The sequence below is a fragment of the Myodes glareolus genome, chromosome 18 (genome assembly GCF_982192425.1).
Source record: "Myodes glareolus chromosome 18, mMyoGla1.1, whole genome shotgun sequence".
Taxonomy (NCBI): Eukaryota; Metazoa; Chordata; class Mammalia; order Rodentia; family Cricetidae; genus Myodes; species Myodes glareolus.
This window is the reverse complement of record NC_142043.1, coordinates 32,320,946-32,337,955: the sequence shown is the minus strand read 5'-3', so window position 1 is coordinate 32,337,955 and position 17,010 is coordinate 32,320,946. Positions and strand designations below refer to the sequence as shown.

General features: G+C 43.7%; 1 protein-coding gene across 2 annotated transcripts in view; it reads left to right on the top strand.

Moving 5' to 3' along the window:
* Nucleotides 1-289: 289 nt before the first annotated feature.
* Bend6 (BEN domain containing 6) overlaps nucleotides 290-17,010 on the top strand; it is a 70,961-nt gene continuing 54,240 nt past the window's right edge. Inside the window, exon 1 of one of the 2 annotated variants that reach the window (XM_048430415.3) lies at nucleotides 290-449. The gene's annotated coding sequence lies outside the window, so the exon portion shown is untranslated. The remainder of the gene's footprint in view (nucleotides 450-17,010) is intronic. The other variant, XM_048430413.3, reaches the window with a different exon arrangement.

The following is a 17,010-nucleotide window of genomic DNA, read 5'->3' as shown; positions in this document are numbered from 1 at the left end:
AGCCGCGCCCCTCCCTCCGCAGGCGCCCCAGCCTGTGCGCGGCCCTCGGGCTCAGCCCCGCCCGGGACGCAGCCGGCTGAGAGCATCGTCGGATGGCCGCCTCAGGCCTCGGCATCCCGAAGCCGTCGCACGTGGGGCGGGGCGGGGCGCGGCGGGCTGGCGGGGGGCTCGCTGGGTGACGTCACGGGCTGCGGCGGCGCGGCCGCGCGCACATGGCTGCAGCCGTGACCGAGCGGCGCGCCCTCCCGCAGGCCGGCTCGGTGCGCGCGCGCACGGCCCGCCAGGCCACGCGCCAGGCGGCGGTGCGCGGGACCCCCGGGCTTGCCTCTGCAGCCTCGGTGGACCGACTGCTGGAGGCCGGCGTCAGGGGGCGCCAAGGAGCCGGGGGGGACCCGGGCTCCCGCCTCCCTGCGCCCGCCCGGAGGCTGGGGCTCAAAGGATGCAGCAGGGTGAGCTATTTGGTTTGGGGGCGGGGGTAGTCCTTGCGCACTGAGGCGCGAGCACCTGGAAGGACCATCTCTAAGCCGGTCCCATCCAGCAGCGCTCGGGAGAGGCATGCCGGGGTTTGCAGACTTGCACGGTCCCACCCCCAAACTTGGTGCTGATTTTCAACCCAGACGTGAGCTCTTATGTCCTCTTGATACCTGGCGTTGGCCATAAAACCCTGATTCGTTTAGCGTCTTTGTAGGGAGAGGTGATTTTTGGTGTGAGCATCTAACCGATGAAGGAAGTTGGTGATTGATTGGCCAGTAAATACTGCGGGAGAAAAATTTTAGGCACTGTTAGCCAACGGTGATCTGTCACACTTGGACACACACTCACCCTCTCTCCCTTTTGCCGTTTCCCAGCCCCCTTACATTCCCTTATAATCTGCAAAAACTGATTCGTAGTTGTCTGCTGGACACTTGAAAGTGGAGTGGTCGCTGGTCCAGTGCCAAGACGGCAAGGTGTGAGTGCTGCGGTGTGCTCTTCTGCGGAGGGCCTCTGTCACTTGGCGAGGAAGCCAGAGCTGCAGCAGCAGCCTGCAGCACGTTGCGGCCTTGGCGGGCCAGTGCAGTCACTCTGCCCTGCTGCCCCTGTGGCATGCTGGATTTTGTAGACTGGGTGATTTGTCTTGTCTCATTCTTATGTGAGTAGCATAAGAATAAAAACAAAAATAAAAAACCCATGCAATTATGTGATATATGATAAATGATACATTACCACTTTTGTGCCATTTCTAGTTACTAGCTTGGAGACTAAATAATTCGTAAAATTCTGAAAGTCAATTGAAGAATTAATGGGAATGCTCGTATTGAATTTTAGCCATATAAAACCAACTTGCAGTACTGCAAAAATGCTTAGCCATTAGCTGCTGGTTAAGGTGGGTGATATAGTATCAAGTGTGAGCATTAAAAGAAATGCAGAAAGATGTTGCTTAGTCCTAATGACAGTCCTATGTGTGAAAAGAGTGGGTATGTGCTCCTGATTGCATGCTGGTTTACTAAAACAAATACAGACTGATATGGAACTCACTCCGTTTTAGGAGGCTGCGAATGGAAGGGGCCTTGCTTTCAGATGCTGAGTAAGGTGGAGTCTGGAGTGTCAGACTGCAGGGTGCATTGCTTCCCAAACAGGCTTCACAGGTCCCAGGCAGACAGCAGAGCTGCCTGGAAGCGCTGCATCATGCGCCCATAGCTGAAGGATTCCTGATACTGCAGCCCACTGCAGTAGGAAACTGGATTCCCATGCACTATGCAGGGGCTGCTGAAAAGAATCCTGAGAGCTTGCCAAGTGTGGCACACCAGGAAAGGAAGAACCGACCATGCAGACAGAGTCATTTTAAACTGTATTGGAGAAACCTTCTGCAAACTGTAGGTAGAGATAACATGCAATTTAGGAAGGTCATCCTTATGCTTCTCACTGCCTAAAGCTCGTAAGTGAGCTGGAATGGCATCAACAACTTTGAATGGAAACAGCTCTGAAACTGTTAGTACAGCAAAGTAATTCGTTTGCCCCAAACTCTGCATTTTAACAAGGAAACGCACACAATTAGTAATATGGTTCTCTGAGCCATTATTACTTTTGTGTAATTATTATCGTCCTGAGCCTTGCTGCAGCCATTTGTAAGTTTCAAGTGCACACAAGAACATCGTTGATCTTCCTTCTCAGGCAAATGCTTAACCAGCTAAACTTAACTAAAAAGGATTTATAAGTACTTCTTTTTATATGTATTTATTTCTGTTCTTTGTCTGGGTAATCTTAAGGATACATACAATAAACAAACCAAGTCCTTGAAAGAATTTAGTCTATGAGTCCCTTAATTTCTGATTTGTTGCTAATTTATCTTTTCCTTTCCAAATAATAGCAAGCTAGTAATTTTTTCTGTGTTTGTGTGGCAGTACATCCTGGAGTTCAATATATATTAAATTAGCCAATATGTCCTTTGGGGAAATTAATTTAGTAGTATTTATGCCTTCTCTTTCTGCTGAGTTCTCATTTAAAAGAATAATTGATGTTATATAAAAGTCATAAATTTAAAATTAAAGGTAAGGATGGAAAAACACTCATGACACATATTTCTCATACCAATAAATGAAAAAATTGCAATGGAAAATGTTGTAATTTACTTCTTTTATGACAAGGAATTACCACTGTAATCCCGGGGCAGGGAGTTGAGAACTAAATAGTCTGCAATGTGTCACATAGTGATCAACCGCATAGCCTGTCTTGTCTTCAGGTTCTCCACCACATTAGTAATAAATACAAGGATCCAAAAAGAAAGTAAAATATTAACTTTATTTAGGGTAAAGTCAGATTAAAGACCATTGCTTAGACTCAAGACCCAGTGGGGCACCTTACCCATATTTTCCTAAATCAGCGTGCCCACCCCCATCACAGCTAAAAAAGAATCTCACCAACACTTAAGCAGGCAAAATCAACCTGTACAAATTCCAGAGTCTGAGACTCTGACAGTTTCCTGTCTATAAGGAACACACTAAGTGAACAGAAGACTAGCACATGTATGAGAAGGGAGCTTTGTTAATCTTCACTAGCTAGCAGACTGTGGAAGTTAATCTTTTTGTTTGTTTGTTTGTTTGTTTTGTTTTTCGAGACAAGGTCTCTCTGTGTAGCCCTTGTTGCTCTGGAACTCGCTCTGTAAATGAGGCTGGTCTTGAACTCCTAGAGATCTGCCTGCCTCTACCTCCTGAGTGCTGCGATCAAATGCATGCACCACCACACCTGGCTTGTGATGGTTAATCTTGATGGACCAAGAAGATTATCAGTTGGCTCAAACAGACAAGTGCCTAAGAGATTAACAAAGCACACTTCTAGATGTGTCTGTGATAACATTTTCAGAAGGGATCAAGGGAGTGGGGAGACTCATCCTGAATGTGGGCAGCCTCTGCCCATAGGATAGAAGGCCAGATAGCGTAAAAGAGGAACAAAGGAAAACTGTAACATAGGCATACTTACATTCTACTCACTTTCATCCTCTCTCCCCCCCCCCGTGTGTGTGTGTGTGTGTGTGTGTGTGTGTGTGTGTGTGTGTGTGTGAATGCATGTGTGTGCTTTTCAGCTGCCATAGTGTGAGCTGTTCTACCTTATCACCCATGATGGACTGAAACCTTGGAAACCACAAACCCCCAAGGCAAACCTTTTCTCCTTTAATTTACTCAAGTCTGTCACAGCAAGGAAAATCCTACTACTAATCAGTCCTTCCTCGGTTTTTCTCATTCCTAACTCTACCTGAAAGTTAAGAGTAAGTTAAGTTCAGAGGGTCAGGAGAAATTGATCAGTCTGTAAGGGGATTGCCTTGCAAACATGAGGACCCATGTCAAAAAAACAAAAACCAAGCAAATCAACAAACAAAAAACCTGGCAAACTTTCATGTTTGTAATCCTAGCATTGGGGAGGTGGGTCCCTGCAGCTCTAGTCAGACATCCTAGCCTATATATGGAGTTACAGACAACAAGTGACCCTTTCCCCATAAAAGGAAGGATTGCCACTGTGGTGCAATGCCTGTTTGTCCTTGGGTGTCCTCACTCATATGTACACATGTGTTGTGAGCCCTACCAGAAAGTAAGTTGTTTTAATAAAGCAGAAGTATCTTGTATATTATTTCCCTAGAGTCAATAGGTGTGGCACAATTTACTAATTAATAGGTCAGGAAGAAATAGCAGGAGGAAACAAGGTTTCCAGCCCAAGCTGTGTAGACAGAGAATAGCGGAAGATGACTCAGATTCGGAGGCAGAGAGGAAACAATGAATTTTGAGGGAATACCAAGGGTAACAGTGTGTAAAGATCCGACAAACTCCTGTAAATATGGGCAGAGAATTCCAAACCACAAACGGATGTGGGACGAGTCATCGCATAGATTGCAACTGAAATCATAGAAATGGGAGAAGGGGCTAAAGAAGAGACAGCCTAGCAAGGGGAATTGGAGCTTGGAAGATGGCGCCTGTTTGTGGGTGGGGGAAGGGCAGAAGGCAGGACTGCTCAGTGAGTAGTGTCCCGGGCCAGCAAAAGCTCTCAGGGCAAAGAGAAAAATTCCCCTGAGGGGCAGATGTCGGGAAATTCTCCAGAGAACGGAGTGGGCTTGATAGGAGAGGCCAAACCACACAAAAATGGGTTACAGAGGGAATAAGTTAAAAGGGGGCTTTCCAGAGACACCGTCCACAGTCTTAGAAGAAATTGAACGGATGGAAGCAAATTAAAAGCAGCGAAAGTCTGAGTAAAGCCTAGTGGTCCTGCTGGTGTCTAGATCAGAGGTTCTCAACCTGTGGGCCACGACCCCTTTGAGCATCAAGTGACCCTTTCACAGGGGTTGCCTAAGACCATCAGAAAACACAAATACTTATATTAAAATTCATAACAGTAGCAAAATTACAGTTATGAAATAGCAATGAAACTAATTTTATGGTGGGGGAGGAGGGCTGCCACACCATGAGGAACTGTGTTAAAGGGTCACAGCATTAGGAAAGTTGAGAACCACTGGTCTAGAAGCGTTGCATGATGGACCATTGTTGTCTGTTTGTTTCCTTTTGCTGTGGTGAAATGCTCTGTCCAAAGGAACTTTGGGGAAATGGGGTTTATTTCAGCTTTCGGTTCACAGTTACAGTTCCTCTGATCAGGGAAGCCACAGCAGCCAGAGCTTAAGAAGCCGTTTCCACAGTCAGAAGCGGGGAGTGTTCAGTGCAGGCTCCGTTCCCCCTTTCCCTTTCACTCAGCCTGAGACCCCGCCCACGCAGCAGGAAAAGCCACTTTTCACACCGCAGAGGCAGAGTTAGCTGAGCCTGACTAGGGTGCCTCCCCATCCGTGGGTTCCTTCCCAGCAGCTCTGACCATAACATTCAGACTTGAAAATTTATTTTTAAGGAAAGATGTGGGGCTCTCTGAGGGGTATAAGAGAGGATAATGAAGGGTGAAAATTATCAAAATACATCTTGTACATGTATGGTATTGTCATCATTAAGTAACAATTTAAAAAGTCATGGGGACTTACTTTCTGACTTTGACGGGCAACCAAGGGCAATTACAATGGGCTGTTTAGGGAGTCTTGGCCAACCCTGACCAACTTACTGTTGATCAAGACACCATGAACTTCAGACTCAGGGCCCTAAGCCAGAACTGACTTGAAGGCCTCCTCTCTGAAGACTAGCTCTCATGGTACCCAAAGGTACCATGCAAGCTGCCAAAGGGGAAAAACAACCAACAGTACTACCTATGCCTATGAACCACAGCAATGGCCAGCAAAGCACCATAGGGTATGGTAGGACCACACATTCCTAGCCAGTAACCGACAGCTCTGTGGTTGGGCTTAAAGCCCACTTAGCAAGATGGGAATCATGCTTGGCACTGGAAACTTCTCAAGGCCAGTGAAGTCATGGATCTTGGAGAAGAATCCATAACCACCACTTGATGAAATCGGCATAATCCCTGGCTACATTCTAAATATGTGTCCTTGTACCACATCTAAATATGTAGTCCTCGCCTCTCATCAAGGAAACTTCTCTTTGCAACAGACAGAGACCATCATAGAGAACCACAACCTATCACAATTCAGAGTGGTGGAACCCAGTCCTAACGGGTACTCTACAATACATTCCTGTACATAAGGCTCAGGGAACATTGCAGAGGGAAGATGGAAAGACTGTAGAAGCCAGAGGACCAGGGAGTTTTCTGTGGTAGTCTCTATCTTAGTAATATCAGAAATTGCGTGCATGAAGTCTCAACATGACTGCCTAAACATGATTTGAACATGGATGACAACAACAGACATGCCAAGTGGATGGGGGAAGGCCCGTGAGGCCCTGTACAAAGAACTGCAGGCAACTACAGAATGCTGAGAATGGGAGGGGTGATCTTCCCCAGGGAAGAGCACACCAATTGGATATCCAGTGCCAAATGGTTGGTCCTACAAACATAAACACAAGTAACATTGCGCAGACTGAGCAGATTATATATAGAAATGTATCTGTATATACATATAAATATATACATGTATGTAATAATAATGAATGATAAAAGGCATGAATTTGAATGAGAGCAAGGAGGGGTATATGGAAGGATTTGGCTGGAGGAAAGAAAGGAGTAAATGAAGTAATTATATTATAATCTCAAATCTAAAAAAAAAAAATTTAAAAATGTGAAGGCCAGTAAGATGGCTTAGCAGGTAAAATGCTTGCCCGTGTGACCTGAATTCAACCCTCAGAATCAACATAAGGTAGAAGGTGAGCCCTGTCCCCACAGCTCTTTCTTTGACCACATGTGATACATGTACACATCATGCACACACATGTGCACACACAAAAATATAGTAATAAAAGGATATGGGGGCTGGAGAGATGGCTCAGCAGTTAAGAGCACAGACTGCTCTTACAAAGGACATGAGTTCAATTCCTGGCCGCCCGTAACCACCTGTAACTCTAGCTCCAGAACAGATTGGATGCCTCTGGCTTCCGGGGGCACTGGAACTCATGTTCACACAGACACACAAATACACATATAATTTAAACATGTAACCTTGAAAGATAACCTGGACAGTGCGGCGCGTGCCTTTAATCCCAGCACTTGAGAGGCATCGGCAATCAAATCTCTGAGAGGCCTACCTAATCTACAGAGCTAGTTCCTAGATAGCCAAGGCTACACAGAAAAACCTATCTTGAACACCCCCCAAAAGATAATATGGGATACCTTGGGGTGTAGTCCAGACTTGTAAATTACCCAGTTGGTAAAAAAAAAAAAAATGCCTTCAAATATTGCCCCCTTGAAAACAAACAAAAATACATAAGAATTACTCTAGCTAGCAGTGTATTATTTATAAATCACATTGGACAAGTAATCTACTTGTTCTTAGGTGAAATATCTTTCATGTGCCTATAGTGAAAGGAAAAGAATCTACATCATTGGAAAGAATTTAATCGGAATAATGTAATCTTGACTATCTGATGATTTCTGGTTACCAGAATTAGGAAGGCGATCGTACAATGGCTCACATTTGATAAGGGTTTGAGAAGGGAAAACTGTTGCCATTTTCAGCAATATCAAATGTTCTTTTCAGCAAATATGCTCTCAAAAGGACTTCATACATATATTACTATAATATAAACATTTAAAAATAACATAAAGGCATTATTATAAGAGAAAATGTTTCCAATAGAGTCACTTCAGATTATACTCTTAACAGCATCAAGATCCATAATGATACCGTGGAGGGAAAAAAACTGTGTCTGAACTTACAGAGTTCAAGAAAATGTCCAAAGTTTGGTAGCTCAAAAACCCCAGAACACTGGAACTCCTCTACACTCTAATACTCTGCAGACACTTGTGAGGAAGGAATTATTCTTATCCACAAGCAACCAGAACGCATCTATGTAGCTTCCACATTGCACAGAGGATTGAGTCATGCAGCAAACTACTGAATCATTTGGCCAGATAATTTACACACAGTTGTAGGAACTGCTGGTGGGGATTTTAAGAGCTTTTCATAAATCGAATCATGAAGCTTTTAGAGTCATAAATCATAGAGTTCATTGTTATTCAGATGGTGTAAAATATCTCTACCATGTCTAAGAATGTGCAACTTACAAAGACAGTTTGAAAACTGAAATCATTTCCTGGGTAGGTTCAAGGTGAGGTTTGTCCTTTGACTTCTGGCATCCCATTATTCTTTTTTTGGGGGTGGGGTGGGGTGGGGTGTTGTTGTTAGTTGGTTGGGCTGGTTGGTTAGAGACAGGGTCTCACTGTATAGCTTTGCCTGGGCTGGAACTCAGTATGTAGACCAGCATGGCTTTTAATTCACAGAGATTCACTCACCTCTGCCTCCCAAGTGCTGGGATTAAAGTTATGTACTATCATACCTGGCTCTGACATTACTAAATGAAAAAAATAAAAAAAAGAAAGAAAGAAAAGATAATATGTTCACAGTTGCATAATAAATACTATAAGTGTATTTATCAATAAAATATTAATTAATATTCATTAAATCAATTTAATATCTTCCCAACAATAAAACTACAGCCACCTTGAAATGATTATTCCTATTTTGAAATCTTTAGGACTTCCACATTCATTTTAAATTTTATTTTCTGCATTAAATATTTTGTGCTATTGCAGCCATTTGTTCATTGCCTGAAAGAATAGTATTGCTTAAAAAGGGAAGAAACGCTGTGTATCAAGAAAACTGCACAAGTAACTAGAGATGGTTGAAAAGCTTTTCAATAACACATAGTTTCGGAGGTTTTGTGATTATCCTAGTGTAAGAATAGCCCAAGAATCCTCGGTAACAGAAAGAAAAGTGCGTTAAAACGTCTGTATAGCCCCGGACATTGTGGAGTGGAGTAGGAAAACAAACAGCAAACACACCAATTTAGAATGTAGGAGAGTTGACATTTCAAAGCCCACAGCACTGGCAGCCCCAGCTCTACCGTAGGAGTTTCCAGCTTGGAATCCATAGGGGAGTTTCTAGGGATCTGTGTTTATATGGGGGTGGGGAATCTCAGCTCCACCTACTCATGATCTCCAGCCTTCCGCCAGAGATGGGATGCCATGGCTTGTACTTATGTCCCTTCCAAAGTGCATGTTGAAATTTGACTGTTGTTATGTAGTATTGGGAGGTAAAAATTTTTGAGTTGGACCCTTGTGAAGGCTTCTGTGAAGTTAATGTTCCTATCTTAAAAGTGGGTTGTCAAAGGGGAAGCTCAGCTCCTTCCTCCTTCCCTCTCTTCTTCTGCCTTGAAATGAGGCAGCAAGAGGGCTCTAACCACATGCTGACATTCTTAGACTCCACAAGTCTGTGTACATACATATGTAAGTGTGTATACATACGTACAGACAGACATACAGACAGACAGATAGATAGATGATAGAGATTTATCATTTGCAGTACTGGGGAACGAACCCAGGGCCTTGCCCATGCTAGGTGAGCACACTACCCCTGAGTTATACTACAGTGCAAACCAATACTGTTCACTGTAAAGGACCAAGCCTGTGCTGTGTGTTCCAGCATCACAGAATGTCCTCCATTGAGGTGTTGCTCAGGCATCCTTGTAAGCCTGAGTTCTTGCTCCCTGTCACATGGCCTAGCCACCAGGCCTCGGGTTTCCATCAGCGTAACTACTTTCTGTCACAACTCTATCACAGACTTTTTATTTCACTGTGTGACCGCCAAGCTCCAAATCCTCAGGTCTAGTATTCTGTGGAACCCTTATCTCCCAGGCCTACAACTTCTGTTCCCTCCGAGTTCCCCGTCTGTCCAAATAGTGAAGAGTGGACACAGTGTTCATCCCGCCAATCAGTGAAGAAGGGACACAGAGCTCATGCTTTCCCCACAGAAATGGACTTTGACTCATCGTCCCTAAGGGCCTCGCGATGACTTCTGGGAGCCCAGTACTTTGCTTGCTGCTCTCTGCAGAAACCTCATGGCCATCTGTCACGAGATAATAATCTACCTTGAAGCCTACTGCAGGCCTGCCGTTCCTGTCCCAGACTTCCTGTCGACCTCCAGCCTGGTAAGCTAGTCTCAGGCTGGGGCCTGCTGGAGGATTCTTGAAGTCCCACCGCTCAGAGACTGGAAGCAGGAAGATTGCAAGTTTCAGACCAGCTTAGGTCATGCAATGTGACGATGAGCCCCAATGGTCAGACTGAGTGGATTTGGAATTGCCTAGAGGACACATCTCTAGGTGTGTGTGTCAAGGGATTTCCAAAGAGATTTAACAGAAGGTCTGAAGACAAGGGTCCAAGACTGAATGCATAAGGAAAAGGGAGGCCTGCTTCCTGACCACAAACTCTTTGCCTCCATGTCTTCTCCACCGGGATAGACTGCGTTCACTCAAACTGAACCAAAATCAACCATTCCTGAACTTAAATTCTTCAGATATTTTGTCACAACAATAAAAAAGACTAATACGAGAGACCTGCCTAAAATGAACCTGGGTGTTAGCACCTGGATTACAAGTGCCACAGCACCCCGGAGGTGGGCTGGCAGGGTCGGCACGGGACAGCATGCTCCAGTCTTCTTCAGTACTGAATGGCCGGCTGCCTTGGTACAGACATCCTGGTGATCATAGATAATGCCTACTGTGTGCTTGCACTTCTACTTAATGCATTGCCTACATTTGTTTATTCTGTCCACACAGCAACCATGGGTTAGGGCTACACTTGCCTTACATGAGTGCTCCAGAGCTTACGATGGAAGGTATCTGCTTCCCCACCCAGGACCATACAGCTAGCAGGTGGAATTAGGAGTTTCCTAGCCCTCCAAAAAGCCCTTCCTGTTGTGTGCTTTCATCGGCATTGCCTCCCACCCCTGCAGCTCCTCACCTGAAGGAATTCCTGCTAGGGATTGCTGGGCAGCGGCTATTCCAGTTATTTTTAGAAGAAGCTCTAACCAGGTTATTGAGGACTAAACCGGCCCTTAGGAAAAGTCTCTGAAGTTTCCTGGCACACAGTGTGTATGTTTTCCTTTTTATTTAACTGGGAAGAAATTTTCCTAGATCACCTCTCATAAACTTTCAATCTAATGAGATCCCTTTCATTAAAATTTTATCATTTTTGTTCTGTTTCAGTCTCGTGTGCCCGTTCCCATTCCTTAGGGGAATATGAAGTAGCACCCCCATAGTGCTAAGCACCTTCGAAGGAACCAGGCAGACTCATCTTGGAAAACAGTCACTATTTATCCTCTATTTAAAAAAAAAAATGTAGCACTGATAACTTTCTATTTACAGGAAGCTGAGCTTCATGGCAAAAGCATCTTAAGCACTGAGATTAATCAGGCGTAATTTTTTGAGTCCTCTCCAGCCTTCTCTATTTTAAAGGACCCTCCTACTCCCACATGTTTAATCTAACCTTATATGAGAGGAATCAGTTAATAATCAAAATATTACTGTTAATCAGCATGATGTTAATATCAACCCAAACGTGGTTCTGTTATCGTCTCCACTTTACAGATGGAGAGCTTGCTCAGAAAGGCTCAGCACAGTGGATACTGAGAGCCGGGGCTGCAGATCCAGGTGGTTCAGTGTGGTGCGAAGGACATTCTTTATATCCCAGTGTGTGGCCCTGCTTCACCGTCTCATGTGTCTGGATGAGGTTTAGACTAGAAGATTAACACCACTCACACAAACTTCAGCTCTACTTTAAAAGAAGTTTCTACATAAGCTTTTCTACCAATTCTTTTTTTAATGTTTTCTTTATTATTTATTATAATAAATTTATTATAATAATAATAATAAAATAATTATTTATTATAATAAATAAGTGTTCTGCCTGCATGTACACCTGCAGGCCAGAAGAGGGCACCATATCTCATCATAGATGGTTGTGAGCCACCATGTGGTTGCTGGGAACTGAACTCAAGATCTTTAGAAGAACAGTCAGTGATCTTAACCTCCAAGCCATCTCTTCAGCCCATTTTCTACCAATTCTTATAAGGATGGATTTAGTAGGGGCTGGCTTCTCCACAGCAGAATTAACAGCTCACAAAATTGTCCTCAAAGACTACTAGTGCTGAGCCTCCTGCTGCTCGTGGCCTTGAACACTCCAGAACCCTGAAGTTAGGACATTGTTTTAAATGTCTATCCTGTCTGTTGTCCTTCCTTGCCTTTGTATGGCTTCCTGACATTATATACATCCCAGAAATAATAACTTACATTGTGTAATACAATGTGATTTTTACCTTGTCTTTATTTCCTAAACAATACATACAGTATGATAGTCACACTGTTGTTCTCTTGTTTTACAAATTTTTTATTCCTAAATAAGGAATTGAAGGCAAGAAAAACATTTATCTACAAATATTCAGTCAAGACTTGACCTTTCCCTAAACATCTTTTTGTGTGATAAGTTGAACACAAACGTAAAACCCCGTGGGTGTGCAAAGCAGCTGTGCTCTCGGTCTCCACCTTTAACCTTTCCTGGTTCTGGTTGTGACAAGCTGCCGCAGCCTTGCCAGCACTTCTCTCAGAAAGAAGTGTTCCTTCCTCACAGTCTGTCCATTTCCACTATTCTGGTGAACTTATTGATAGTAGAAAGCTCTGCTCATAAATAAGTAAATGGATATATTTTTCTTTTTTCTTGTGAGTGTATTTTTCTTAGTGACATCTACATAAGAAACCAGGAAACATTACCTGTAAGGATGTATAATGTAGCTGAACATTTTATACATTTTTTAATTTTAATGTTGCTTCAAGTTGGCATGAATAGTAGAATAAGAAGAGGAATTAGTAGTAGTAGATAAAGGGGGAAAGCACTTACGATGATTTAGTAAGTAATTATCTGAAATACATGTTTAGACCTAAAATATGAGAGTTTAGAAAACACAAAATTAAGGGGGACATTGATAAATGGCAAGTAACTTTTTTCATGAATATATGTCATCAATAGAGGATAGTTGTTTCAAAGAGAACTAGCTTGTCTTCTCATGTTTCAATTGATTAGATAAATTAATGATTAAGAGTTGAATTACTCCTTTTTTATGCATAAGCATTGACTCTGGTATCAACATTATTACATTAGTGAATTTAAAAATTGATTTAAAAGTCATTAAAGTTGTAGAATACCCTTACTTAAAAAAAACCATAATGATCATACCTTCCTCTGAACTTTCAAGATGAATAAAATGTTTTACACAATAAAAAGAAATATGAAGTGGGGGACATGGCTTGTGAGTATGCCAAAACAGAACTGTTGGTTGAATTTCCTCTCCTTAGGCTCAACTCTACACCTCTGTTTTTGATGAATGGAGTGGGTACGGCACTGAGTATCAGGTGGACAAGTAGTCGGGGAAGAAAAGCCAGGGATTAAATCACTACAAAATGTGGTATTTCTTAGAAAATGTTTTAGAGGCCTTGAAACCCCAGAAAGCCTTACTCGGGTCCTTCTGAGCTGCTTGCACAGCTCCTGACTTTTCATTGACGACGGATGGGAAGGATGCCATTATGGAGCAGTTAAGAGACCTTCCATGGTTGCTAGCCTTTGGTTTCTATGGTATCCGTATCTGCTGGTAGAAATCTCCTTGAATCCAGCCACACTGTGTAAAGAAGACAAACACAGATCGTTTAGTACTTATTTCTCTTAGTTCTCAAGCCGGGCCATGCCAGACCGTGGAAACCAGAAATACTTATGGTTTCTGTTTCTGTGAAGAGACACCATGACCACAGTAACTCTCATAAAAGAAAACATTTCTTTGGGGCTGGCTTACAGTTCTGAGATTTAGTTCATTATTTTCATGGCGGGAAGCAAGGCACCAAGCAGGCAGACATGGTTCTGGAGAGGTAGCTGAGAGCTCTATATCTTGTTCCGCAGGCAACAGGAAGTGAACTGTGTGTCACACTGGGCACATCTTCAGCATTGGAGACCTCAATCCCCACCCCCCACACTCACAGACAGTGACACACTTCCTCCAACAAGGTCACACTTACTCTAACAAGGCCATACCTCCTAAAAGTACCACTCCTGAGGCCCACTTTCTTTCAAACCACCACATTTTACTCCCTGGACCCCATAGGTACACATATCATAATGCAAAAATGCATCCAGTACAACTTCAAAAGCCCCCATGCTCTGTAACAGTCTCAAACTTATTTAAAAGTCTGAAGTTCAAAGCCTCTCCTGAGATTTATGCAATCTCTTAACTGTGTAAAATCAAAAATCAGACCACATACTACCAACATATAATAGTACAGGATATACATTACCATTTCAAAACATAGGGAAAGGAACACAGTGAGGAAATACTGGACCAAAGCAAGACCAAAAACCAGCTGGGCAAACTAAACTCTACATCTCCACGTCTTATACTGTGGTAGTTTGAATGGAATTGGCCTCCATAAGCTCATAAGGAGCATCTCTATTGGGGGGTGTGGCCTTGTTGAAGGAAATTTGTCACTGTGGCAGTGGGCCTTGAAGTCTCTTTTGTTTAAGCTTCTCTCAGTGTCACAGATACTTCCTGTTGTCTTCTTATGATGATGTAGCCAACACAAGTCCGCCTGCATGCCGCCATGTTCCTGGTCGTGATGATAATGGACTATACCTCTGAAACTGTAAGCAAGCCACCCCAATTGAATGTTTTCCTTACAAGAGTTGTTGAGGTCATGGTGTCTCTTTGGAGCAATAGAAACCCTGACTAAGACAGATGACAAAACACTCCAGATCTCCAACTCCTTTCAGCTTTGTTGATTGCAACACACTTCTTCCTCTTGGGCTGATTCCACTCCCTGTTATCAGCTTCCTTTGGTACACATCCCACGACTCTGGCATCTTCAACATCGTGGGGTCTCCAAGGCAACCAGGCTTCACTTTCACAGCTTCACGCAATTTAGGCCTCCATTCAGGGACACCCCTGACACAGTCCTGGCCTCAGTGGCTTTTTTTTAGTCACAGAGGAAGATTCCGTAATCCCTTTCTTCTATCCTTGACTCTAAAACCAGAACCACAGTGCTGAAGCTGTCAAGCTCTGTTGCTTGTTGGGACTGGATCATGGCCACCTCATCAATTACATCTTCCCCAGCTTTCTGTTTTCAATGGTTACCTTTACTGTCTAAGCTTAACTGTTCTGGAACTTGTCTGTAGACCAGGCTGGCCCCAAACAGAGAGTTCTGTCTGCCTCTGCCTCTGCCTCTGCCTCTGGTGTATAAAGGCAGGCACCACCACCCCAGTCTCTGAGCTTTTCTTTAATCCCTTTTCACTGTCGGAAGTTTACTTGAGCAGAATCTTGCCCTGAGGTCACCACTCCCTTTATTCTATTTCTTGCCTGTTTATCACCTTGAACTCAGGATTTAGTTCCCTTCCATTTCCTGGTGCTCCTTTTCTCCTCAAATTGTACATTTTCTATTTTTACTTGCTCAGTACTCCTTTTCATTTTATTTTTTTTTGAAAGTAAATTTTATTAAATTATAAAAGTTTCCATTTCCGACCCTCTTCCCAACACCCTCCCACTCCCCCACTCCCTCTCCTCCTCCCTCTTTGTCCCTTAGGGCAGTCAGGGTTTCCTGCCCTGTGGGAAGTTCAAGTTCCTCCCCACTCCCTCCAGGTCCAGGAAGGTGAGTATCCAAACAGACTGGATCCCCAAAATCCAGTATATGCAGAGAAAACAAGTCCCAGTATCATAGTCAATGGCTTTTCAGAAAGACTTCGGGCCAGCCACATTCAGAGAATCCGGCCAAATTCCGAGAATCTGGTTAGATCACGTCCTCGTTCAGTCCCAGTCCAACTGGCCTTGGTAAACTCTCATTAGATCCGTTCCCTTGTATCAGTGGGTGATAGCATCCCTCGCAGTCCTGATTTCCTTTTTCATGTTCTTCCTCCTTCTGCTCCTCATTTGGACCTCGGGGGGCTCAGTCCGGTGCTCCAATGTGGGTCTCCGACTGTATCGCCGTCCTTCGCCAGATGAAGGATCTATGGTGATAAGCAAAATATACATCAGTATGGTTATGGGCCACGGCCGGTTCAGGCACCCTCTCCTCTGTCCAGAGAACAATCTGGGGGATCTCTCCTTGGACCTGGGATCCCATATATAATCAAGTCTCCTGTAAACCCTAAAATGACTCCCTTAGTTGAAATATATTCTTCCTTGATCCCATATTCATCCTTCCTCCCTCCCCCCCCCATCCCAGGCCAAGCTTTCCCCATTCCTCCCCTACTCCCTTCTCTCTAACCCTTTCCCCTTCCATCAACCCTCCCACCACCCCCCCCATGCACCCAAGGTTACCTGGGACTCTTGTCTATTTCCTACATCCTGGCGGATAGCTAAATAATCTTCATCAGGTTCATCTTCTTATTTAGCTTCTCTAGGATCATGAATAATAGGCTCAAAGACCTTTAATTATGGTTAGAATCCACTTATGAGTGAATACATACCGTGTTCCCCTTTTTGGGTCTGGCTTACCTCACTCAGTAAAGCATTTTCTATTTCCATCCATTTGCATGCAAAATTCAAGATGTCATTGTTTTTTACCGCTGAGTAAAACTCTAATGTGTATATGTTCCACACCTTTTTTAACCATTCTTTTATTGAGGGGCACCTAGGCTGTTTCCAGGTTCTGGCTATTACAAATAGTGCTGTTATGAACATAGTAGAACAAATGCTTTTGTAGTATGTTAGGGAATCTCTAGGGTATATTCCCAAGATTGGAATTGCTGGGTCCTGAGGGAGGTTGACTCCCAGTTTCCTGAGAAACCGCCACACTGATTTCCACAGTGGCTGCACGAGTTTGCATTCCCACCAACAATGGATGAGTGTTCCCCTCACCCCACATCCTCTCCAGCATAGGCTATCATTGGTGTTTTTGACTTTAGCTATTCTGACAGGTGTAAGATGGTATCTCAAAGTGGTTTTGATTTGCATTTCCCTGATCGCTAAGGAGGTTGAGCATGACCTTAAGTGTCTTCTGGCCATTCGAAGTTCATCTGTTGTGAATTCTCTGTTAAGTTCAGTACCCCATTTTTTAATTGGGTTAATTAGAGTTTTAGTGTCTAGTTTCTTGAGTTCTTTGTATATTTTGGAGATCAGACCTTTGTCTGATGAGGGGT